The sequence below is a fragment of the Tamandua tetradactyla genome, chromosome 22 (assembly GCF_023851605.1).
Source record: "Tamandua tetradactyla isolate mTamTet1 chromosome 22, mTamTet1.pri, whole genome shotgun sequence".
NCBI classification, from domain to species: Eukaryota; Metazoa; Chordata; class Mammalia; order Pilosa; family Myrmecophagidae; genus Tamandua; species Tamandua tetradactyla.
This window is the reverse complement of record NC_135348.1, coordinates 48,779,094-48,804,686: the sequence shown is the minus strand read 5'-3', so window position 1 is coordinate 48,804,686 and position 25,593 is coordinate 48,779,094. Positions and strand designations below refer to the sequence as shown.

At 48.5% G+C, this 25,593-nt stretch overlaps 1 pseudogene across 1 annotated transcript in view; it reads right to left on the bottom strand.

The window, feature by feature from the left end:
• The window catches only part of LOC143666149 (voltage-dependent N-type calcium channel subunit alpha-1B-like), an 81,428-nt pseudogene that overhangs the window by 2,872 nt on the left and 52,963 nt on the right, over positions 1-25,593 (bottom strand). The window contains exons 10-15 of the transcript XR_013167415.1: positions 20,877-20,989; positions 18,023-18,154; positions 17,720-17,792; positions 8,899-9,013; positions 6,461-6,528; positions 3,488-3,594 (exon numbers count right to left, since the gene is read on the bottom strand). The product of XR_013167415.1 is annotated as a voltage-dependent N-type calcium channel subunit alpha-1B-like (transcript). The remainder of the gene's footprint in view (positions 1-3,487; positions 3,595-6,460; positions 6,529-8,898; positions 9,014-17,719; positions 17,793-18,022; positions 18,155-20,876; positions 20,990-25,593) is intronic.

The following is a 25,593-nucleotide window of genomic DNA, read 5'->3' as shown; positions in this document are numbered from 1 at the left end:
AAAGGGGGGAAGGAGGGAGAGCACCATTCAAATGAGGCAGAATGATGGAGAGGCAGGAGGCATCAGCACTATCCCAGCCTGCCAGGGGTACCTGAGTGGAAGGGCCCAAAGATGTAGCCATTTCTCCAAAAGGCACTCCCCCATATCCACCCCCAGGAAAAAAGCCACAAGCCAGAAGCAGGAAGGCATTTGTGAGAGGGTCAAAGAGATACGTCCTGATGTGAAGGAAGCCAGGACAGCCAGTCCCAGTAGAGCCAACGCAAGGTACGTGGTGTACCAGGGTACTCAGCACTGCCTGGCAGCCACCACTTTCAGGAGCCAGCATTGGGACTAGGGCAGGGATGGGGACATGGATGTGCCCCTCTTGGCCACCGATGCCCCCTTTCTTTGGCCCACATAGAGCCAGCAACACCAGGTCAGCCCCACTTTCAGGCTAGTAAAGGCCCTTACCCCCTCCCCCAGCCCATGTGGCCTCCACAGCCCCAGTGGCCAGGGGAAGCCTTTGGCATCTGGCTCCTATTGAATAAGCCACCCAGGTAGACAACCCCAGCCCACGACCCCCTTTTGGCCAGCATCACAGCCTTCAGCCTAGTGAGGAACTCTCCCAACTGGCACACAGGCCTCACCTCCCTGCACCTCCCTTCACCCAACCCTTGCAGCAACCCTGAGCCTCAGGCACTACTGCTGTCCCCATTTTACAGAGCAGGGGACTGAGCCTACAGAGGGGATATCTGCTCAGGGCCCCTCAGTGAGGCAGTCATGGAGCCGGGTTCAGGCGAAAGGGAAGACACCTACCTGACGGAGATGTGTGGTCTAGCCAGGCCTGGCCACACCGGTCAACAAGGCAGAGCCACAGCCCAAGGAGGCCACAGGTGACCTGCAGAGGGCTGGGACGAGCTGGGCCTCCAGCCGGCCCCTCCGAGGCTAATGAGCACCGACCCTGGCCTCTTCTCAGAGAAGTCTGGGCTGCAGGGTATGTCGGTGGGCAGCACCTCGCAAGTCTGTACAGAACAGAGGAGCCCAGTCTGGGGGCCAGGCAAAGTAGTGTGTGGGTCCTTACCTGAGGAGTTTTGCTAGCCTGGCTGCTGGCCCACCTGCCTCCTGGTGGAGTGCCCTCTCCCCACCTCCCTGCTCGCAGAGTGTAGACTCAGCTGCTTCTAGCTCCCTCTGACACTTCCCAGCGGAAAAGAGGCTCTTGCAGACCCACTTTCCCTTTGGGTGTGACTCCAGCCATTTCCACATGACTTTCTGGAAGCTTTTCCAAACCAAGAAAAGCCGAGTGTCCCTCTACAGTCATTTCACTACAATTCCACACCCCTGACAAAGGACCAGCTCCGTTTCAAGTCACTCCTTCTCAAGGCTGAAGTCCACGTGTATCTGTAAGGAGCTAGAAGCAGCTCCCCTGCCCATAGGCCCTGGGCGCAAACAGGCATGTGTGTGAGTGTTTGTGTGGATGTGAGTGTGAGTGTATGAGAGGGTATGTGTGAGTGCAAGTGTGCTATGTATGTGCAGGTGTGCTGTGTATGTGCAAGTGTGTATGTGAAGCAAAGTGTATAAGAGTTATGTGTGAGGGCATACTGAGTGTGAGTGAGAAGGTATGTGAGTGTATAAGAGCATCATGGGTGTGAGTGACCATGTAGCTTGTGAGGGTGTAAGAAGGTATGTATGGGTATGAGTGTGTTGTGGGTGAGTGTGTGCATGTTTGTGTGTTTGTGAAGTGGCTGTGGATGTGAGGATATAAGAAAGTACATGTGAGGATGTGTGTGCATGTGTGAGTGTATGTGAGCACTGTGAGCATATGTGCATGCAAGTGTGTGAAAATACATGTGTTTGTGTACAAGTTGTCAGCATGTGTGCATGTGCACAGAGGTTGGGGTGTTGACACAGTGAGAGCCGGGAGGACATGTCAAGCCTATGCTCTTCCCATGTGCCTTAGTAGCTGTGAGCCGAGGGCAGGTTTAAGCAAAGCAGGGGCCACGGCCTCGGCCAACACAAGCGGGATTCCCACACGGACCCCGTCTCCCGCACACTCACGGCTGATGCCTCTCGAGGAGGGTGGGGAGAAGGCCAGGGGGGCCCCAGACCCCCTTCCACAGGACAGCCCAATGTCCAGCCAGCTCAGGACTGGGGCCGCAGTCTCTCTTCTCAGGACACTAGGGCCACAGGGAAGTGGACACACCCCAGGACGAGGCCAGCAGCAGGGCCCCCATGGCTTGCATGGGGCCGAACAAATCACACTCATGGGCCTGTCCTCTCCTCTCACAGGCCACCACCCTGGCTTTCAGTGCTTAAGAGACTGGGGCTAACATGGGGCGTCCCGAGATGAGTGCAACCCCAGGGGCAGGTGGCCAAATTGAAGTGACGAAATAACCAACCAACCATAGACTCAAACTGACCAACAAAGCACCTGGACAACACCACAAAGCCATGGGCCCACCCGCAGGCCCCCCAGGCCAACTCTCCTGCAGCCCCTCCCGCGCCTGGCCTACCCCAAGAGCCCACCTGCTTGGCCTGGAGACAGGGCTGTGGGCCCTGCAAACACCCCCGACAATAGACAAGAACTGGCCACCACACAGACACACATTCTCAGCACATGCCAAGGACACACGAGTCCTAGACCCCCACAGACCCCCCACGTGCCATCACACACACTCAGTGCACACATACTGCGCACACACTCCTGGCACAAAAGTCACTCATGGTCTAGTGACTTTTGTCACTAAAGAGAGGGTGGCTGGCTACAGGGTGGGGTTGATGAGCACACAGTGCTCATGATGCTGGCAGGGGCCTTAGCGCCTGCCCAGGTGTAGCACCTCTGTGAGTAGACCAGGCTCTGTGCCCTGGAGGTGCACCGCAGCCAGGCCATGCCAGAGTCCCTTGCCTCCTTCCACACGTTGTCTTCCCTGGGATCATCTGCCCCAGCCCTCTGTGGTGCTCGGCCCAGGGAAACCCTGAACACCTAAAGGAAAGTGACTACAGTGTGGCTGGGCTCTGCTGAGCACTGAAGCCTGGATTCTGTCCCATGGAAGCCCCTGCCTGCCCCCACCTTTCCTGGTCAGGGGGCTGCCCGTCACCTGTCTTCCTGTGGCCTCTGACCCAACACTGGAACCGTGCAGAGACATCTTTGGAAGCTGTAGCAAGACTGTCAGGCTGCCAAGACACCACCTACAGTCCCCTGAGAGCTTGTCTAAAGCAGACTCCCTGCCTCAGCTTCATGCCACCAGGGGCAGCTGCAGGGGCCTCGACTACCCTGAGGCTGCCCAGCCAAAAGACTGCCACAGTAGGCCCTGGCCTACCCTTTGCTCAACGGCTCCCCTCTTCCTACAGCCACCTCAGGGTTCACAGCTCCTGGGGAAGGGCCATGTCCTCACAAGCTAAAGCTAAGGCTGGGGACCTCTATGGAAACCTCCAGAAGGGATGCCCTGGTGAGGATCCAGGCCTGGGATGCTGCGGCAGCCCCTCTCCCACCCCCATCTCAGAGCCTTACGCGGCAATGGAGAGATTGGCGGCAGACATGGGGCTGACTTCAGCCACTTCTTTGGCCTTCTGCAGAGCAAGCTTCTAATTGGCTGCCTCTTCCATCTCCTCTTCATTCTGTTTGAAGGTACAGAAGTTTCTAGTGGCCACCAAGCCCTGCGTTCACTCTGATGCCATTGCATCTCCTTCCTGGAGCCCCCCACACCTTGCAGCAGGCAGCCCTCTGGGTATCCCCTTTCCTTGTCCACTGCACGAAGGGGAGGCCCCCAAGAAGCTCCCTTGGCACCCTCCTGCTCTTTCTGGGCACAGGCACTCCCAGGTTGACCCCCAATGCAGACGTGTGCCCTGATCCTCCTGAGCTCCAGACCCAGTTGCCCAACTCAGACTGGACATTTCTGCTTGTTTGTCCCTCAGCACTTCAGACTCAACTTGCCGAAATCCAAATTCTTCTCTCCTTCCATTCCACTTGCTCCTCACAAGAGTGGGCGTGTTGTCCTTATGCTGGCCTCATCTGCAGAGCAGGAACCCCGAGGACAGAGGGCAGGCTCTAGAACCTACACACCCCTGGCCCAGTTGCTGAGGTGTCTCCAGCGGGGCCAGCACTGCTTCTGGGCTTCCCCACCTGGCCTGCCCCCCCCCCCAAGGCTCTCCACTGTAGAGGCTAGGTGTGTGCGCATGTGCAAGGAGGGGAACAGATGGCTCCTCGACAGACCCTCTCGTCTGACCCACAAGTTGCTAAGTGGAACCCATAGGCTATGCTCCCAGGGCCTGGAGACAAGAGCTCTGAGTGTCCATGGCTCCAGGTGAAAAGCTAAGGATTCCACGCTGCCTGTCTGGCTGCTGGGGCTACTGCATTTCCTCCTACGTAGACATGGTGGCCCAGGACCGCGGGTGCCTCTGGGCACCCCAGCACACAGTCCCTAATGTCCTCAAATCTGCATTCAGGTACACGAAGATGGCTAGAACTAAGCCACCTGCTGGCTACCTTCCACTCTACCACTGCTGTGAAAAGACCTTCAGGCTTCAGGACCAGAGAGGAGATAAAACTGGACATACCACAAAAGCCCAGGACCCAGGGTCCCTCCTCAGAGCTATGGAATTTGTCCTAGTTTATGACCCTCTGGGCAGGGGACTTCCCCAGTCACTCCAAGGGGTCTCCTGAAGTTCCCCCAAAAGTTCTACAAACAAGTCCTAAACTTGAACTGACTCATTTCAATGAATAAATAATGCTGTAAGATGTTTTTGAGGGTATAAAGAAGGGGACAGTCAAGTGGTGGCCTTTGGACTCATGGCCACTCAGCAATTGCCTGCAGCCAGCCAGCTCGGCCTCCTCCCATCCTAACTCCCCAGGAAAGGGAATTCTCAAACAAGGGCAGTTAGCCTGAAGGTTGGGCTGCATCAGGCATGTCTGTTCCCATAAACAAGGTTCTCACCCATAGCAGACCTCAAAGAAACCATGAGCGCCTCAAAGCTCAAGCAGACATGCCCCTGATGGCTGTGGGGCAGATAGCCAAGTTCACGGTGTCCTCAGGCCTGGCCCCTGCCCAGGAAACCTTGACACCACAGAGCTCTCCCAACACTGCCACAACTCTCCAGCCCTGCCTGGGGCTCAGTAGAGGTCCAGTCTGGCCCAGTTCTCAGAAGTGGGAAGCCTGAGCAAGGAAGAAAGCTGGACTCACAGGCACCACCATGGATCAGGCCAAGGACCAGGGTGGAAAAGGAAGGCTGGGCAGAAACCAAGGGCTGGTGAGTGCCTAAGGACAATGAAGGCACAAGAAACACTCAGGTCACTGCGGATGATGGGGGGCTTTCTACCCAGCATAGCTCCAAGAGGTACCTATGCCTCCACCTTCCTGGCTCCAGGCTTCTGGATCTTCTGTCAGGGAGGGCCTGGGTCAGGGACAGGACTGCTGAACTGTGCTACAAACTCCTGTGGGGGCATACATGTGGCAACAGAAAATCACGCAGACATTGGTGCAGGGACAGTGAGTGCTGGCAGAGCTCGGGGGCGGGCACTGTATGGGGGTGGGTTGCAGGCGGAACTCTGGGGTGCACACAGTGCAGGGGTGGGGCCCAGGCAGAGCTCAGGGGCATACACAGTGTGGCGTGGGGTGGGGTGGGAGCCACACAGTGTAGGGCACATACACAGGCAGCAGGTGACAGCCGGGTTGCAGAGCAAAAGCACAGCTCGGGCAGCTGCAGCCCACAAGAGGCCAAAGCACAAGGAGGGGAGCCTGGGCTGGAGGTCACAAAGCAGTGAGATGCCGGCTGCGCTGTGCTCAGCACCACAGGGGAGGGCCAAGCAGTGAGAAGCCATGTCCCCAGCAGGGAAGTCACAGAGGGGCCACATGTGTTATCCTATCTCCCATTGGGCCTGGACCAGAGATGAAGAGTGGATAGTGTCTGTGGAGGGGAGAACATAGAGGCACCACCCCACAGCCCAGGGTGCAGCAGGTGGCCCTTTGCCCTTATGACCACAAGTTTCCCCTCACTGACCAGAGATGACCACTGGTGTCCTTGCTCTGCCTTTAGGGCCTTTAGACCTGGAATTCCACTAGAGCGCAGCTAACCCATCCCTCTCGTGTCTGACTCCCCCTTCCTCACACAGCTATCCTGAATGAAGCCTCAGTCCTGAGGCTGCAAGGGCTCCCTCCAGGTGACACAGCCCCTCTGGGTCCCCACACTCTATCCTGCCTTCCAGGCCACTCTCCCAGGCAGGGATGTCTTGGGGCCATCTGCCCAGGTTTCCCTCAGCGTTCCTGGCATAGGTCTCTCCAAGCTGCCTCTGCTCTCTCCCTGCACACTCCACGTGGCAGACTGACCTCTACCTGCCCAGATGCTCAGGGACTCCCCTAGACAGGTGGCCCGAGGCTGCACCCAGGCCGGCAGCTCCTTAGGCTCCACAGGCCTCACCAGAGCGATGTGGGCCTCCCCTCCCCTCCCTGCCCAGCATGGGGCTGAAGGTGGCCTCCTGCCCACATACCTTGGTTAGCTCCTGGGCATTGGCAAGATTGTCCACCGCGATGGCCAGGAAGACATTCAGCAGGGTGTCTGGTTGGCCCCAGCTAAGGAAGGGAACTCGGCCCCCACATCCTCCCCGCCAGCTGAGCCCCGGACCCCCTTGGATAACAGGTCCGTCAGCCCTTGGCATCCGCCTGCCCACCCAGATCCATCTGGCCCCTCAGGCCCTGTCGCTCCCCTGAACACAGGCCAGCCTGGCCTCCAGGACCCACCAGGCTCCCAGACTCTGCTCACTGCCAAGCTCTCTTCTCACAGTCTTCCCAGTCTCCCCTCCACTCAGTCCCGGACCATCCACCCTCCTCTACTGCCCCTAAGCCCAAGCTCTTCAGCCTGAGCTCTGGGGTTGTGCTAGGTACACCCACACCTGTTGCCCCTCATGAGGGCTTGTGCTCTGCTCACATCTGCTCCTGCATCTGTTCCCGCTCCTCCCCACAAATGCCCCCTGCCTTGGCAGTCTCCAGGGGGCTCCGTCACCATGGGCTCCAGCCCTTGGCTAGGCTTGGGTCCCTCCCTCTCTGTGGTAGAAGCAGCTCTGAGTCCGCTGAGTGCCCAGCACCACACCCAGGGCTCTGAGAGCCCCATCAGAACCCCAAGGAAGGGCTGCCCCCACCCCTGCAGGACCACTCGAGGCCACCTCCTCCCCAGCCTGGCCCTCTGAATCTCTCCAGGGTGCCCTTGTGCTGTCACAGGCCTCTCCTTGCACAAGGCTCTCCTGTCCTACCCTGGGAAGTGACTTTTCCCACAGCTCATGCTACCACTGACTGGCAGCATCCCCTCAATCTGGGCCCTAAAGCAGGGCCCTGAAGAGCCACCCCAGCTGCGCCCAGCCCCATTCCTGCCCACCTGCCCATCTGCCCAGGGCGCCCAGGGCTGCCTCCTAGTTATCTCTTGGTTCCAGGGCTCTCAGGCCAGCATGGCTCCTTATGGGCCAGGAAATCTCTGCAGGGCCATCCTGGGCACTGCAAGGTGCCAGGCAACACCTTTGGCCTCCACCCACTTGAGGGGAGGTGCACTCACTACCCCATCTCCAGACGGTCCTGGGGGCCGCCACCCAGCTGAGAACCTTGTGCTCTGTAGAACTGTAGTAACTAGAGCCACTGTCCCAGTGGCTGCGGGCAAGGACAAGGTGATAACCCTGCTGGGCAGAGAAGCCTCGGGCTGGGGTAGGTGGGTGCTCCCCCCAGTTGGATTCAGGTGAGCTCCATCCCAGGGGTCCACCACAGGTAAGTGTGCTCAGGGTGTCAGCAGAGCCCAGAGGACAGGACACCCCGGCACAAGGCACAGACTTAAGGAGGGAGGGCATAGTCATTGGGGATGACCAGAGGCACACACCGGGCAGCAGGAGAGACTAGGGTTGGGAGGGGCCCGGCCTCTGTCTCAGGGAGGTAGTGCCTCATTTTGGAGAGCACAAGCTGGTATATGTTTAGGGGAATGTCTGTGGCCACCACTGAGTCCCCACCCTTGGGTCTCAGCCTCCCAGGGGGAAGTAGACCTCTCCCTGGGGACCAGGGTCTGTGCGTGTGACTGAGGACCTGTCTGCGGCCACAGCACAGGGTGTGGGAGATGAGGGGCCACTGCCTGTGACAGGTCAGGGGAGCAGACAGGCAGACAGAAGCAGAGTACATGAGCCAGGTCATGGGCCACAGATGGGAGTGAGCGTGCAGGACAGACAGGGAGAACAGGCAGGGAGCGCAAGCGGGCAAGACAGGGAGAACAGACAAGACAGGGAGAGTGGGTAGGACAGACAGGAAGACCAGGCAGGACAGATGGGGAGAATGGGCAGGCCAGGGGCCAGCAGGCTGCTCAACATGCTCCTTCCTCAGAGATGACAGCAGGGCACATGGGCCACAGCTTAGGACTTTCTTGGCTGCAGCCAGCAGCACAATACCTGGGCTCTGCAGGAATGTTCCTGCCTGGGCCCTGGGTTGGGGCTGGAGCATCTGCTTTAACAGCCTCCAGGGACTAGGTGCCGACTCTCGCTGCAGATCCACTCCTGTGGGTGCCCAAAACACTGCTGCCCACCCGCCTCTCCTGCCCTGCTGGGTCCCCCAGCCTGACCCTGTCATTCTCCTACATGCACCTTTACATTTATCCGCAGCAGAAGGTTTTCTAAGACTAATGCCAGAAATTAATGGATCAACTATATTCCAGTTTAAAAAACAAGCCAACTGCTGCTGTTGGTGACCAAAGTGCCTGCAGCCTCACTATGCCAGGCCCCATCATTTGCCACTGGCTCCCCATGCTCAGACCATGTGCCCTTCCTGGTCTGCAAAGACCATCTCCCCCTCCCAGCTCTCCAGGCTCACATTCCTAAGAGCCTCTCTGGTTCAGTCTGCTCGCCTCCTCACCCTATGCTCCTGGAGAAAGCTCAAGGCCCATTAACTTCCCAGAGAAGGATACAATTTCCAAACAGAGTCAGGACAATGAAGTAAAAGGATGAGAACATGCCTTTGCTGACTCCGCCTTGTGACTCCCCATGGTACATCACCACATTCCAGTCCTCCCTGGTCAGGATCTGTGGGGCAGACGGAGCAGCAGGTAGATGCCTACCGCTGGCACACAAGCACCCAAATGCCCACACTCAGTACACACACCCACATGCCTGCATAGCAGCCTGCATCTGGCATATGCACCCACACACATGTACGCTGCCTGCACCAGGCACACACGTACACCCACAGGCCTGCAGGACCACCTGTACCCCACACAAGCATCCACACGCCTGCACCCAGCACACACCAGCACCTGGCACACACACCCACACACTTGCACCCAGCACAAGCACCCAGCACACACCTGCACCTGGCACACACCTCACCCAACACAAATGTACCCACATGCCTACAGGGCCACTTGCACCCAGCACACACACACCTACACACCTGTACCCAGCACATGCACCTACATGCCCACAGGGCTACCTACACCTGGCACACACCCACCACACACCTGCACCCAACACACACACCCACATGCCTGTATGGCCACCTGCACCCTGCACACATGTACCTACACGCCTGCATGGCCGCTTCCACCAGGCACACATGCACCCACACATCTGCACCCAGCACATGCACCACATGCCTGCAGGGTGGCTGCACCTGGCACACACACAACCACACACCTGCACCTGATACATAAGCACCCACATGCCTGCAAGGCCACCTCCACCTGGCACACATGGACCCACATGCCTGTGGCCCAGGTTTGCTGCCTCTGTGGCCCCCAGAAAACTTCCACAAGTGCCAGCAGCAAAGCTGTTTAGACCTGCAAAGGTGAGTACAGCTCAGGTGTCAGCCGGGAACAAGGGGCTGTTCCACACAGGAAAAGGGGGCAGTGGTGCCCAGGGCAGCTCAGAGGCAGCACTGAGCACAGGAGTTGTCAGGCCCAGAGCTGCCCTCTGGCTGTTGACTGTTGAGGGAACTGGGCCTCCCTGAGGGCCCCACATCAGCCTGAAGGGCAAGGACACTAGGTGCAATCCCTGCTGCATAGAACACCACTCTCTTCTGTGGCTGTTTTTGGGCAAGTACAGGAGGATCAAATAACACACACTTGTAAGTCCACACTCAAAAGGAAAACTGTTTCTCTCGGGTCATGTGTGCGTCAGGGTCCTTTGGGAAGTTCTACACCATCTTGCTCACCCCAGTGCCTGGTGAGGATACATGACACGTCCTGTCTGCAGGAAAATGCAGCAGGCACCTCCAGACACTGAGGATGGGCTCAAACTGTGCGCACCCTGCAGCTGTTTGTATTCCATATTATATCTCTGTAGTTTATCCATTTCGATACATATAAATCTACTTTTTCCTGTAAACCAATGCATAGTTTTCCTTCAATTTACTGGTGCATCCTGACAGATACTTCAGAGGTTTCCAGTTTTTATTCAGGGTCCCAAGTGGCTGGATCTCACCTCAGCAGCAGCACATGCACCCCCAGTCCTCACACCTTCACTGTTTCCCAGTCTCGTCCTCTTCACCGCCGGGACCCGTGCTCTTGGGGGTCTCCTCACTCGCTCTGCAAAACTTCCTAACTTACCCTTGCATATATGCATCCATCTGAAATGCCTGCTGTAAATAATGTCTTCATGCCTTCTGTCTGTTTTAAACTTATTTTTGCATTATAAAGAAGTTTAGCTAATAAATTTTAGTAGTCTTTTCCTTTATGGTCCCTACTGTTCATAGCTTAAGATACCCTTCCCTATTCCAAGGTCATAAATACTTTCCTCAGATACCTTTAAAGTTTCAGTTTTCATATTTAGGTGTCTATTCCAACTGGAGTCTGTTGTTTTACGTATGCATGGCGGTGAGGTCAGAGTCCATTTTTCTCCATACGGCCAATTTTCCCAGACCCATTTTTTTTAACACATCATCTTTCCCCTATGGAATGATAATGCCATCTTGCTGCCATAAATCTCTATGTTCGGGCTCCCTGGTCTGTTCACTTGATGTTTTGTGTTTATATATACATATATATATATATATATATGAAACACACCATCTTCATTACTTAGCTTTAAAAAATGTCTTGATGTATGCAGGGGAAACTTTCCCTTCTTGCTCTTGACTGTTCTTGGACATTAGCTCCATATTGGAATCAATATGCTAAATTCCAAGTGTAGTCCTGTTGGGATCTGATCTGGATTGCACTGAATTCACAGACTAGACTGGGAGAACTGACACATTTATCATTTCAAGCCTTCCCATTTATAATGCATCTCTCCACATCTTCAGCCCTACTCTGAGGTCCTTCACTAACATTATGTTATTATCCCCATACAAGTCTGACATAATTTTTGTTAGATTTATTCCTGGGTACCTTATAACATATTGTGTTGCTACAATGAATGAGAGTTTTCTTATTTAAATGAATAATGTTATATAGGAAAGCTACTGATTTTTGTACTTCAATCTTGGGTTCAGTGATATTAGTGAAGTCTCTCATTATTTCTAACAGATTATCTTGGATTTTTCTATATGAACGATCAAATCACTTGCAAATAATAACAAGTTTGTCTAATTCTTTCCAGACTTTCTCCCTCACTTCATAACACTGACTTATAATGCCTGAATACTAGGTACTTTAGTTTGCTAATGCTGCCAGAATGCAATATTCCAGAAATGGGATGGCTTTTATAAAGGGAATTTATTAAGTTACAAGTTTACAGCTCTAAGGCCACAGAAATGTCCAAATTAAGGCATCCAGAGAATGAAACTTTGACTGAAGTAAGGCTGATGCCTGTTACATGGGAAGGCATGTGGCTGGTGTCTGCTGATCCTCCTTCCTGGTTCCGTTGCTTCCAGCTTCTGATGCCAGTGGCTTCCTCTCTAAGCATCTGTTGGGCCATACTATAGCTGCTCTGGGGCAAACTCTGGATTTCATCTCTGAGCTTAGCCTCTCCCTGGGCTGGAGATTTCTTCTCTTCATGTTCCAGCTATTTCTGTGAGTCCTTGCTTAGCACCAGGGCTATGTCTGTCAGCACTCCCTGAATCTCTAAATGTCTGCATCCCTGTTGACTCAGACCTCTTTCTCTGTGAGCTCTTTTAAGGATTCCAGTAAACTAAGCACCTTGAGTGGGTGGAGTCTCATCTCCATCTAATCAAAAGGTCCTACCCACAGTTGAGCATCTCCACAATTGGGCATTTCACATCTCCATGGAAACAACCTAACCAAAGATCCCACTCCGCAGTACTGAATCAGGATTAGAGATTGGCTTTTCTGGGGTACCTAACAATTTCAAACCAGCACATTAGGCTTCCTTGTTTTTTAATGATAATGTTTCTAATATTTCACTATTATTTATGAGGCTTGCTATGAGTTTTTTAAATAGCAGCTTTCTTGAAGTATAATTCACATACAATTCATCCATTTAAAGTATGCAATTCAATGGCTTTTAATATACTCACAGATATGTGCAATGATCATTACAGTCAATTTGAAAACACTTTCATCCCCCCACACCTACCGCCCCCAAAGGACCCTTTAGCTATCACCCTCCTTACTCTGGGTTTTTTGGAAATAATCTTTACGAGTTTTTTTTAAAGTCCTATTGATTTTTAGTATGATAAGATGCTTTTATTATGAATGAAAGTTGACATCAATGATATTTTTCCCTGCATCTACTGACATGATTAGTTTCCTCTTTTAACCTGTAAAGACAGGGAATTCTGCTAATGAATTATTGTTTAGCTATGAGGTTCTGTTTTTTAATACCCAGCAGGGTTGGAGTTTTGATTGTTTTATTTTGGACTGTTGGTGTCCACCTGACCAAGCCAAAGTGTTGGGTGTCCTCTGTGTGGGGCAGTGCTTAGGGGCCAGGGACACATTGCTTTGCCTACTTCTGGCTCTAGAATCAAGGCTGTACTAGTCTCATGAGTGATTCATTCCCTTCTGTGAAATGAGTTAAGACAGTTATTTTCTGTTTTCTGAAGTCAGTAAAACTCACCTCTGTAACTGACTGTATCCAGGGCAGGAAGCAGACAGGCTACAGTTCAATTTATTTAATGGTTATGACTTTATCTGAGTTTTGATTTCTTCTTCAGCCAATTTAAGTAATTCATCTTTTCCTATAAAAATGCATCTAAGTTTTCAATCACCCTTGTATTCTTTGGGGCTTCGAAAAAATCTCCCCCTTTTCTGTATCATATCTCCCTTTAGAACTTTAATTTTTATTTGTGCTTTTTTTCTCTTATCAGGCTTGCTATCAAGTTTTCTTCTTTATTAGTCTTCCTGAGAACAAGCTTATCATGATTTTGTCAACTGGGTTTTAATTTTCTGTTTCATTCATTTCTGCTCATATACTATGATTTTCCTGCTCTCAGGTTTTCTTCAGTTTATTATTCTTTTTTCTACATTCCTGAGATGAGTACTTAATTATCTTCAGTCTTTCTTGTATTTTGATCACTCCATTTAAAATTTAAATTTCCCTCTAAGTATTAACTTAGCTTTATCTCATAAGTTTTCATGTTCTTGTTCCATTCTAAACATTTTATCATTTCCATTGTGATTTCCTCTTTACAACAATATTTAGTAGTGCACCTTTCAGATTTCAAATATAGGGAACACTTAAAATGACTTTTTCTCAATGGTCTCTAGTCTATTTAAATGATATGAAGAACGTGTTCTGTAGGGTAACAATTCTTTAATTCAGTGGGAATTTTCATTGTGATCTAACAAGTGGTCAATTTCTGTGGAATTGCTTACCGGAGCCCTTTAAGAGGGAACCAATTTGGAAAGAGCTATGAGAGCCACCAGAAGGGACAGAGCCCTGGGGAAGCCATTGAAGACTCCTGGGGAGAAAGCTAGAAGATGGTGCCATGTGCCCTTCCAGCTGAGAGAAAACCTGAACATCATTAGCCTTCTTCAACCAAGTATCTTTACCTCGATGCCTTAGATTGGACATTTTCATAGCATTGCCTTAATTTGAATATTTTCACAGACTTAGAACTGTAAACTTCTGTCTTATTGTTCTATCAATTATTGAAAATGGGATACTGAATTTTCCAACTATTACTGTAGAATTGTGTGTTTATCCCTTTAGTTCTGTCAAATTTTGCTTCATATATTTTAGAACTTTGTTTTTAACATTTATATGTTTATAATCGTTGTATCTTCTTGATGGATTGACCTTTTTAGCCATATATATATAATGTCCTTCTTGTAACCTTATTTGACTTAATTTTTATTCTGAAAACAAAGCCACTCTACATATCTTTTGGTTATTATTTGCATGTGTTCTAGTTTGCTAGCTGCCAGAATGCAATATACCAGAAACAGGATGGTTTTTCAAAAGGGGAATTTAATAAGTTGCTAGTTTACAGTTCTAAGGTAAAAAAAAAGTCTCAATTAAAGCAAGTCTATAGAAATGTCCAAAGGTATCCAGGGAAAGATACCTTGGTTCAAGAAGACCAGTGAAGTTCAGGGTTTCCCTCTCAAGTGAGAAGGCACATGACAAACACAGTCACGGTTTCTCTCTCATCTGGAAAAGCATGTGATGAATACAGTCAGGGTTCCTCTCTCATCTGGAAGGGCACAATGCAAACATGTGTCATCTGCTAGCTTCTTCTCCTGTCTTCCTGTTTCATGAAGCTCCCTGGGAGGCATTTTCCTTCTTCATCTCCAAAGGTCACTGGCTGGTGGACTCTGCTTCTCGTGGCTATGTTGTTCTGCTCTCCCTCTGAATCTCCCATTCTCCAAAATATTTCCTCTTTTATAAGACTTCAGAAACTAATCAAGACCCACCCAAATGGGTGGAGACATGCCTCTATCTAATCCAGCTTAATAACCACTCTTGATTAAATCACATCTCCAGGGAGATGATCTAATTACAATTTCAAACATACAATACTGAATAGGGATTAAAAGAAATGGCTGCATTTATAAAATGGGATTAAGATTAAAACATGGTTTTTCTAGGGTATATACATCATTTCAAACCAGCACAGCATGGAATATCTTCTTCCATCCTTTTACTTTCTAAACCTCATTATAGCTTTGTATCTAAAATATGTCTCTTGGGACATGAATATAAATGGATCTTTTTTAATCTACTCTTACATTCTTACATTTTTAATTGGAGAATTTAATGCATGTTTATTTAAAGTAATTAGTGATATGGAAGAACTTATTTCTGCCATTCATTTGGCAACTTATTTTCTGTATGTCTTGTGTTTTTTGTTTCTCTATTCCATTACTGCCTTTTTTGTATTTAGTTTATGTTTTTTAGTAATTTATCCATGGATTCCCTTCTTGTTTCCTCTTCTGCATATTTTTTAAAAGTTGTTTTCTTAGTGAAATAACTGAGTATAATCTTGGGGATTACAGTTAATATCTTAAACTTTTAACAATCTAGTTTGACTAATACCAACTTATCTTTCAATAGTATAAAAACACTCTGCTCCTACGCATCTCTATCTTACCCTTTTTATATCGTTATGGTAAAATATTATATATTTTCACATTGTGTGCCCATAATATAGATTTATAATTACTGCTTTATACATTTCTTTTAAATTATATAGGAAAAAAGAGGCCTTACAAACTAAAAGAACAATAATACTGGTTTTTCCATTTACTGATGCAGTTATCTTTACCAGTGTCTTTTATTTATTCATTTGGTTTTGAGCTAATGTCTAGTGTCCTTTCCTTCCAGTATGGTAGCTTCCCTTAGGCATATTGTAGGGAAGGTCTACAAATAACAAATTTCCTTGGGTTTTGTTTTTCTGCAAATGTCTTAATTTCTCATTCATTATTGAAGGATTGCTTTACCATATAGCAAATTCTTGGTTCACTGTCCTGAAAGGACTTTAAATGTCATTCCATTGCCCTCTGGCCTCCAGGATTTCTGATGAGAAATCAGTTGCTAATCTTATTGAGGATCCCTTATACTTGAGGAGTTGTGCCTTTCTTGAAGCTAAGATTCTTTGTCTTTGTCTTTCAACAATTTGATTATAATACATCTCATTGTGTATATCTTTGACTTTATTCTATTTGGAGTGAATTGTGCTTCTTGGATGTGTATATTCATGTCTTTCATAAAATTTGGGAAGTTTTCAGCTACTATTTCTTCAAAAATTTTTTACTGTCTCTTTCTCTCTTCTCCTTCTCAGACTCTTATGATGTTAGTTTGGTACATGCAGTGGTGTCCCACAATTTTTTTTTCAGGTCTGTTCATTTTTCTCATTTTTTAAATTTCTGTTCCTCAAATAGGATAATTTCAGTTGCTTATCAGCAAGCTTGCTGGTTCTTTCTTATACCTATGCAAATCTGCTCTTGAACCCCTCAAATGAATTTGTTTCTTCTTTCTGCATGGGTAAGCATTGAGAATTGAACCTGGGCTTGGCATGGCAGTCGAGAACTCTGCCATTGAGTCACTGTGGCTTGCCCTAATGATTTTTTCATTTTGGTACCTGTACTTTTTACCTTTAGAATTTCACTTGCCTTCTTTTTAAAATGTCTGTCTCTTTATTGGCATTCCCTATTTGTTCATACCTAATCCTGATTTCCTTTAGGTCTTTGTCCATGGTTTCTTTTAGCTCATTAAGAATATTTACAACAGTTGATTTAATATCTTTGGCCAGTAATTTCTATGGTTAGGCTTCCTGAGAAATGAATTCTGTCAAATATTTTTTTGCATGGATGGGCCATAATTTCCTGTTTTCATTGTATGCTTTGTAATTTAAGAACAGTTTTAGCCACATAACCTTTCCGAGGAATTGTGATCCACTTGGTGATTGAGCAAAGGAGGCTGATGAGGAGAGGTTACTTCTTCCTGTGTGGCCACAGGACCACAACTGTCCAGAGGAATTTTGAATGGCAAACAAAGGGAACCAGAAGGAGGGCATACAAGGCTAAGCAATAAGAATGGTGAGCTGAGCCTGGGCTGATAGGAACTAAGAGCAAGGGATAGGAAGCACAAAAACAAGTTCCGTAGGGTTGACAGTCTAAGAGGCTAGGGACATCAAGCAAAATCCATGACTTGGAGGTTATGCAGCCTGTGAGACTTTCCCAAGGGTCATGGTGGGTGAGACAACATGCTCTCTGACATGGCACACAAAGAGAGTCAGTAGAGTGGAAATACAGTGGTGTCAACATATTGGTGAGGTCAGTCATGGCAGAAAATGGGCCCACAGCCTTGACTTCCAAGGAACTTGGTTGGAGCATGGGCTCCAGATACAAAAGAGAACTGAGGGGCCTATTGTGGTCTTAGACACTGGGGAGAGGTGTTTAAGGAGTGTTTGTGTTTTTGTTCTCAGAGAAGAAAAGAGAGACATGATGCCAGGTCTGAGATGTCAAGAAGATAAGTTAGTGACTTGAAGCCCAGTATCTGCCAGATGGTCTGGTCCCTAAGGAACTAAACTTGCCCCTTAGATGGCATTGTAGCATCCAGCTTCCCTTCCAATCAGGCCGGGGTCTAGAACTGGAGACCCACACATTGCAAACCTGCCTATGTTTATTTCCTATGTGATCTCTTTTTCTTTTCTTTTCTTTTTTTTTATTGCATGGGCAGGCACCTGGAATCAAACCCAGATCTCTGGCATGGCAGGTGAGAACTCTGCCTACTGAGCCACTATGGCCTGCCCTCTATGTGATCTCTTACGTATTATGGAAAGTTTGTCTGATATGCCAGCTGTCTGAGCTGTGCTCAGGAACCAAGAAGAGGATACCTTCCCGGCACCCAAGGAGATGAGAAGTGAGCAGACCAGGAGTGTGCAGAGAGCCTTACCTGGAAGAGAGTGAGGATGGCAGCTGGGAAGGTGTCAAAGTTGGTTGTCAGAGTCTCATCTTGAAAGTTGAACCTGAGAAAAATAAGAAGTCTTGGGAAGCAGCAGTTCCATCAGAAGCTTTTTACAGACTGCAATGGGCTGCTTCCTCAGAGTCACCAGCCTAGGGTTAACTCCCCAAATTCCCACTGAGCACCTTCAGGGAGGGAAGGCAGGTGGAGGAGATCAGCAGCAGAACTGTCTGCTCAGAACTCAAACTCCAAGTGGAATGCAGCTCATACCCTCTCCTCTAGGGCACCACTTACTGTCCCCCGAACAGCTGCATTCCCAGCATAGAAAAGACCACAATGAAGAGGAAGAGCAGGAAAAGGAGGCTGATGATGGACTTCAGGGAGTTGAGCAGCGACATGACCAGGTTCTGCAAGGAGTTCCAGTAGCTGGAGGGAGACAGGCAGGTCTGGACACTGAGCTTCACCCTTATCTGGCCCTTGGCTCTCAGCCTGTGCCTTCTGTGCCCTTCTGAGCCCTGATGCTCCCACTGAAATCTCCCCTGGAGTTTGAGACCCACCATCCTGGACTTCTCTACCTGGAGGCCCATTGGGAGGCACAGACACGTGACCGGTGCTCAGCTCACCATTTCTATCTCAAACCTGCTCCTCCTCCTGTCACTCTTCTCAGCAGAAAAATGCCACCATCCATCAGGTGGCCAGAAAACCCAGACTTCATCCTTGGCCCACTCTCTCTCTCCCTCTCCCTGCAACATCCATCAGCCACAGGTCCTGCAATTGTCTGTTATCAGCAGGCAGATAATGGAGCTGAGCCAGAACACAGACCAGACTTCAGCAGCAAGTCCAGCTTGTGATAAAAGCACAGATGCACCAAGTAGTGTGTTCAGTGGCAAGCACCTCCAAGAACCATGAGTGGTCTGGAGCCTGCACTTGGGGTGGGGATGTGACAGGATTGAGGTTTCTTGGCCTCCCTCAATGCTCTTCTCCTCCCAATCCTGCCGCACAAACACTCCTGGAGGGCAATAGCCTCCTCCAGGCATAGCCTCCAGTCCTGGAGGGAACTTTCTCAGGAGACCCAGGGTGCACAAATTTCTCAGAAGTCCAAGTGAGTCACCCCCAATCCACCAGGGACACCCTAACATGCCTCTGTTCCTTTGTACGTGCTATACCCTCACCCTGGAATGCCCCTCCCTTCTTAAATGGAATCATCTGTTGCTCCTTGAGCATTACTTCAGGTATGAAGAAAATAATAACAATAACATCAACAGCTAGCATTTATTAGGCATCCACCATTTACAAGACCCTATAGTAAACATTTTACAAGTGTGACTGAAATCCTGGAGGTAAATACTACTTCTGTCCCCATTTTACAGGTGAGGAAACCAAGGTGAAGGCCTGACAACACGAAGCTCTGCTCTTGACCCTAATCCTCAGCTGTTACCTATTTCTTCTTCTTCACCTCAGGCCCACCCCCTGTGCTGCTCTGGGCTCCTGAGAGCTTGCACTGCTTCTCTTCTGGTTGCCAAGCCCTGCACCCAGGCAGGAAAGCCCCACCCAGGTCCAGCCATCCACTTCACTGAGCTGGCCATGACAGGGTCAGAGGTCACCTCTCCAAGCAGAATGAAACACAAAGCTGGACACAGTCTAGCATCCAGGAGGCCCAGACCACCCCCAGTTCTCTTCAAGGTGCCTGAGGGCTGGTGGGCGGATGGGCTAAAAGGAATCCAGCCACCTGCCTGGGTGAGTAGGGGTCTAGGCTGGCCCTCCTCCAGGCAATTAAGGACCATCCTCTTCCTGAAGCCCCTGAGACAGTGGGTGCTATGGCAGCCTTTGCTGGCACTCACCAGGCCCCTCTCCCTTGGAATCTCAAGGAAAGCGGCAGAAGGCTAAGGACATGCCACCTTAAATGCTCAGCAAGTGCTGGCAAACCTAACTGGCCTGAATTCCCACAGAAGGCCAGCCTAAACTCTGCTGTACATACACCCTCATGTCCACAGAAGTCTTGGGCTGAGAGTTAAAGTGGATGGTGAAAGACTGATGGGACTTGGCCTACTCAGAGAGATGTCCCCATTCACGATGGGTGGTGCCCATGTGGGACCAAGTGGGTCAGTGGCAGCAGGTCTGGTGCTTGACCCTGCAAGGACATGGCCCAGTCTGCCAAGGACACTGAAGGGCCAGGGGGTGCTGGCATCCTGCACTTCAGCTGCTGGTGGCATCGCAGCCTCAGAAACCAGGGTGAGGTGAACCCAGGACAGTTGTGGGTTCCCATTTGGTCAACCACGGTTAAGAGAGGGTGACCTCCAGCTTTTGCCACCGGTAGAATTGTGGTGGAAGAGTTTTTGTCCCTCTTGCCCTCCACTCCCACCTCTGGCAGGACGGGGACCAGATTTTGTCCCAGCTCCCCTCACTAACTGCATTCCATCAGTTCTTCTATGCAGAATGGAGCAACATGCATACAGGGTTATTTGAGGATCAAATGGGTAAAACTGGAAATTCAGCATCCTCATCTCAGGAGACTCACAACACAGGGTCACACCCAAGAATGGAGAGAGCAGAGGAAGCAGGCTGGGCAGGGGGCCCTGGAGGCTCCAGGCTGGTTCTCGGAGGCCATGGGCTCAGGCCTCAGGGGCCACTCCAACACAGGCCTCCACAGGTCACCCTGAGCTCTCTCCCTTCTCTAGAGTGGGGGCTGCAAGGTAGGTGGGTAGATTCAGAAGATGAAAACACTTCTATCTGTTAACTTGCATTTTTCTCTATTAATTCATCTTTTGAAGGTTGGGGAGACAAGAATGAGGGTTTCATGACAGAGGATGGTCTGAAATAGCAGACTGCTAGCTATCTAGATAACTAGAAAGAGGGCTGGCAGCACCGAGCTAGAAGCAGCCCCAAGGCAAAGGTGTTCTGCTGGGGATGGACTTGTATCTCAGCATGTGCTGCTTCATAACCACCTTTTAAAATGTAAGCTAATTATAAGCCACAAAAAGAACATCCCGATGACTGAGATACAGGCTGGCACCCTGAATTCCTTACACTATTGCTGGCAAAACTCGCTGGGCCAGAGCTGTTTACCTCCCACCCTGTCCTGCATCCAAGAGCACACATTCCACACCTCGCACCCTGTCCTGCACCTGGGAGCACAAAGACCACGTACTTGGTGACTTTGAAGATCCTCAGCAAGTGGGGCACCTGCAGCATGCTGATCCCAAAGGAGGTTCCCAGCTTGATGGCAGCCCAAACCACTTCAAAGATGCTCCCCACAATGACCTGCAAAGGAGATGGCATTGTGTGTATGTGTCAGTGTTCCCACATGTTGTCACCCTGCATCTCTAGGTGTCACCTGCCCCCACTCCCCCCCTCCACCCCGCACAGGTCAAGCTCCTTAATCTTCAGGACCTGTCCTTCCTGTCATCCCCCAACCTACAGACACAGGAAGTTGGCAAGGAGACAGGACATGGGGCAGCATTATGCCTGTCAGTTTCCTGACGTTAAACCCACTTGTCTAATGTCTCATCCGTGCTTTACCTCAGGCAAACCATTTCAGATAGCCCTCACCACCAACCAGTTCCTTGTAACTTCCCCTCCCTGTCCTGCCACTGCTTGGAGGTGGTCAGACTCATGAATTGTGACTGACTCTTTCTTCCCACTGACAGGAGTCCACACGTGGTCAAGTGTGCCCCATTTCCACGGGTGTGGAAGCTGGGGGCCTGGAGGTCAGCAGGCCTCTGGTACCCACCCAGGGTGACCATCGCCCCTCACATGTACTCTGAGAAGGGTCATCTGGTCAGTCCTGGGGGAGTGACTCAGAAAGAGTAGAAGAAAGATTTAGAGTGTTGAAGGAAAAACCCACCAATCTAGAATTCTATACCCCGCAAAATTATTCTTCAAAAGTGAAGGAGAAATAAAAACTTTCCCAGAGAAACACAAATTAGGGGAATTTTTTTAACTACTGACCTGCCTTGCAAAAATGTTAAGTTATTGAGTGAAAAAGAAAATTACATGGATCAGAAATGTGGACCTATATAAGGAAAAGCTAAGCATTGGAGAAGGAATAAATGAAGGTAAAATAAAATATTTCATTTTTTATTCTTTTTTTCATTTTTTATTGTGGCAGAATATATGCTAAAAACATCTTACCCATTTTAAGTGTATGTTTATGTAACATAAAGCATATTGACAATGTTGTCTAACTTTCACCACTATCTATGCAGCTCTCTTTCATCATCCCAAACAAAAACACATTATCTGTGAAGAATGCTGCTATAAGCGCTGGTGTAAAAACAACAGTTTGGTTCCCAGTTTCCAATTTATTTGGATATATTTCTAGAAGTGGGGTTGCCAGGTCATATGGTAATTCTACGCTTAACTTTCTAAGGAGCCACCAAACTGTCTTCCACAGCAGCGACACCACTTTACCTTCCCACCAACAACATACGAAGGTTCCTATTTCTCTGCATCCTCACCAACAATTGTTATTTTACATTTTTTAAATAACAGCTATCATAGCATGTGTGAAGAGTTATCTTACTATGGGTTTCATTTACATTTTTCTAATAGCTAAAGATGTTGAGCATCTTTTCATGTGCTTATCGGCCATTTGTATATCTTCTTTAGAGCAATGACTATTGGCATCCTTTGTCCATTTTTAAATTGGGCTATTTGTCTTTTTATTATTAAACTGCAGGAGCTCTTTATATATTCTGGATATTAAACCCATACCAGATAAATGATTGGCCACCATTTTCTCCCATTCTACAGATTGTCTTTTCAGTTTCTTGAGAATCTCCTACAATGCCCTGCCTTGTTCAAGGTGGTAGAAGAAGCTTCAGGGCTTTATCTGTGCAAAGACTCTGAACAACCAGCAAGAATTGAAAGAAACATCTTTCTTAAAGCTCCAGAAAACAATTAAAGGATTGCAGTAATGGTGTGTGCTGAATCAAGAAAAAGGCAAGTTTAGAATGACAGGAACTTGTGGTGCCTTGATTGGCTCCTCCCCATCACCTCACCAGAGTGGCACAGAGCTGGACTGGGCTCCCAAAGCAGGTCCCTGGTCTGGGTTCCAGAGGGAGCAGAGTAACCATCAAGCACAAACTAGGAGCATATATGCTAGGCCCAGTCTGTCTGGTGTCAGCCAGGGAGACTGAATGAGGACACTCTTTACAGGATTGCCATCCCAGAACTTGTCCTGTGTGTACAAAATCCCAGAACTTGTCCTATGTGTAGAAAGCAGCTCAAAGAGCAGTCCTAAAGAATACTGTGGGAGAAAAACTCAATTCATGGCTACCCAAGGCAAGGATTCTTGGCTATATGACATAGCATGCAGTGCCTGGGACCTTAAGGAAACTATTTCCTAGGGAAGAGGGGACATTCATGTCCTTGTAAATGGGAGAATCCCTAGGGCCACATGTGCATGCCAAAGATAAAATACATGCAGAGACTTCCGGAGAAGATGGCGGCTTAGTAAGACGCGCGGGTCTTAGATCCTCCTCCAGAAAAGCAACTAAAGAAAGAGAAACAATACGAAACAGCTCCCGGAGTCACGACAGAGACCAAAAAAGACAGCGTACCCCATTCTGGAACGGCTGAACAGGTAGGGAGAATCCACTGCTGTGAGATACCCGAGGGGTGCACGTTTTCCCGGCTGGGGTGGCTGGCGTCTGGGGTCCCCTCCACGCACGTGGCTCCCCGGTCTGACTGGGAACATTGGATAGCGGGGCCCTTCCGTCACGCTTGGCGTCTCGGGCCAGCTGGGCAATTTGGACCAGCACTCCCCCAAGCCACGGCCAGCGACCCCCGCCTCCACGCGCGGTTTCCCGGGCCGACTGCCCCGCAGACAAACGACCGCCACGAGCGCCACCTACTGGGCAGGAAAAGAAAAACAGAGCCCAGAGATTCCACAGAAAAACCTTTCAACCAGCTGGGTCCCACACCCAGGGAGATCTGATCAAATGCCCAGACACCAGCAGAAAATAATGGATGACACTCGGAAAATTGAAGATATGGCCCAATCAAAGGAACAAACCAATAGTTCAAATGAGATACAGGAGCTGAGACAACTAATGCTGAATATACGAACAGAAATGGAAAAACTCTTCAAAAACCAAATCAATAAATTGAGGGAGGACATGAAGAAGATATGGGCTGAACAAAAAGAAGAAATAGAAAATCTGAAAAAACAAATCACAGAACTTGTGGGAGTGAAGGACAAAGAAGAAAAAATGGAAAAAACAATGGATACCTACAATGGTAGATCTAAAGAGACAGAAGCTACAATTAGTGAACTGGAGGATGGAACAACTGAATTCCAAAAAGAAACAGAAACTATAGGGAAAAGAATGGAAAAACTTGAGCAGGGAATCAGGGAACTGAATGACAATATGAAGCGCACAAATATACGTGTTGTGGGTGTCCCAGAAGGAGAAGAGAAGGGAAAAGGAGGAGAAAAACTAATGGAAGAAATTATCACTGAAAATTTCCCAACTCTTATGAAAGACCTAAATATACAGATCCAAGAAGTGCAGCGCACCCCAAAGAGAATAGACCCAAATAGGCGTTCTCCAAGACATTTACTAGTTAGAATGTCAGAGGTCAAAGAGAAAGAGAGGATCTTGAAAGCAGCAAGAGAAAAACAATCTGTCACATACAAGGGAAACCCAATAAGACTATGTGTAGATTTCTCAGCAGAAACCATGGAAGCTAGAAGACAGTGGGATGATATATTTAAATTACTAAAAGAGAAAAACTGCCAACCAAGACTCCTATATCCAGCAAAATTGTCCTTCAAAAATGAAGGAGAAATTAAAACATTTATAGACAAAAAGTCACTGAGAGAATTTGTGACCAAGAGACCAGCTCTGCAAGAAATACTAAAGGGAGCACTAGAGTCAGATACGAAAAGACAGAAGAGAGAGGTATGGAGTAAAGTGTAGAAAGAAGGAAAATCAGATATGATATATATAATACAAAAGCCAAAAGGGTAGAGGAAAATATTATCCAAACAGTAATAACACTAAAAGTTAATGGACTGAATTTCCCAATCAAAAGACATAGAATGGCAGAATGGATTACAACCCAGCAATACCACTGCTAGGTATCTACTCAAAGGACTTAAGGGCAAAGACACAGACGGACATTTGCACACCAGTGTTTATAGCAGCATTATCTACAACTTCGAAGAGATGGAAATAGCCAAAATGCCCATCAACAGACGAGTGGCTAAACAAACTGTGGCGTATACCTACGATGGAATATTATGCAGCTTTAAGACAGACTAAACTTATGAAGCATGTAATAACATAGATGGACCTAGAGAACATTATGCTGAGTGAGTCTAGCCAAAAACTAAAGGACAAATACTGTATGGTCCCACTGATGTGAACCGACATTCGAGAATCAGCTTGGACTATATCATTGGTAACAGAGACCAGCAGGAGTTAGAAACAGGGTAAGATAATGGGTAATTGGAGCTGAAGGGATACAGACTGTGCAACAGGACTAGATACAAAAACTCAAAAATGGACAGCACAATAATACCTAAGTGTAATGTAACTAGGTTGGAACACTGAATGAAGCTGCACCTGAAATATGGTTTTTTGTTTGTTTGCTTGTGTGTTTGTATCTTTTGTTTTTGTTTTTTTCTTTTTCCTTTTTATATATATATATATATTATTAGTATTATTATTTTAATTCTCTTCTCTATATTAACATTCTATATCTTTTTCTGCTGTTTTGCTAGTTCTTTTCCTTAATCGATGCAAATGTACTAAGAAATGATGATCATACATCTATGTGATGATACTAAGAATTACTGAGTGCATGTGTAGAATGGAATGATTTCTAAATGTTGTGTTAATTTCTTTTCTTTTTTTGAT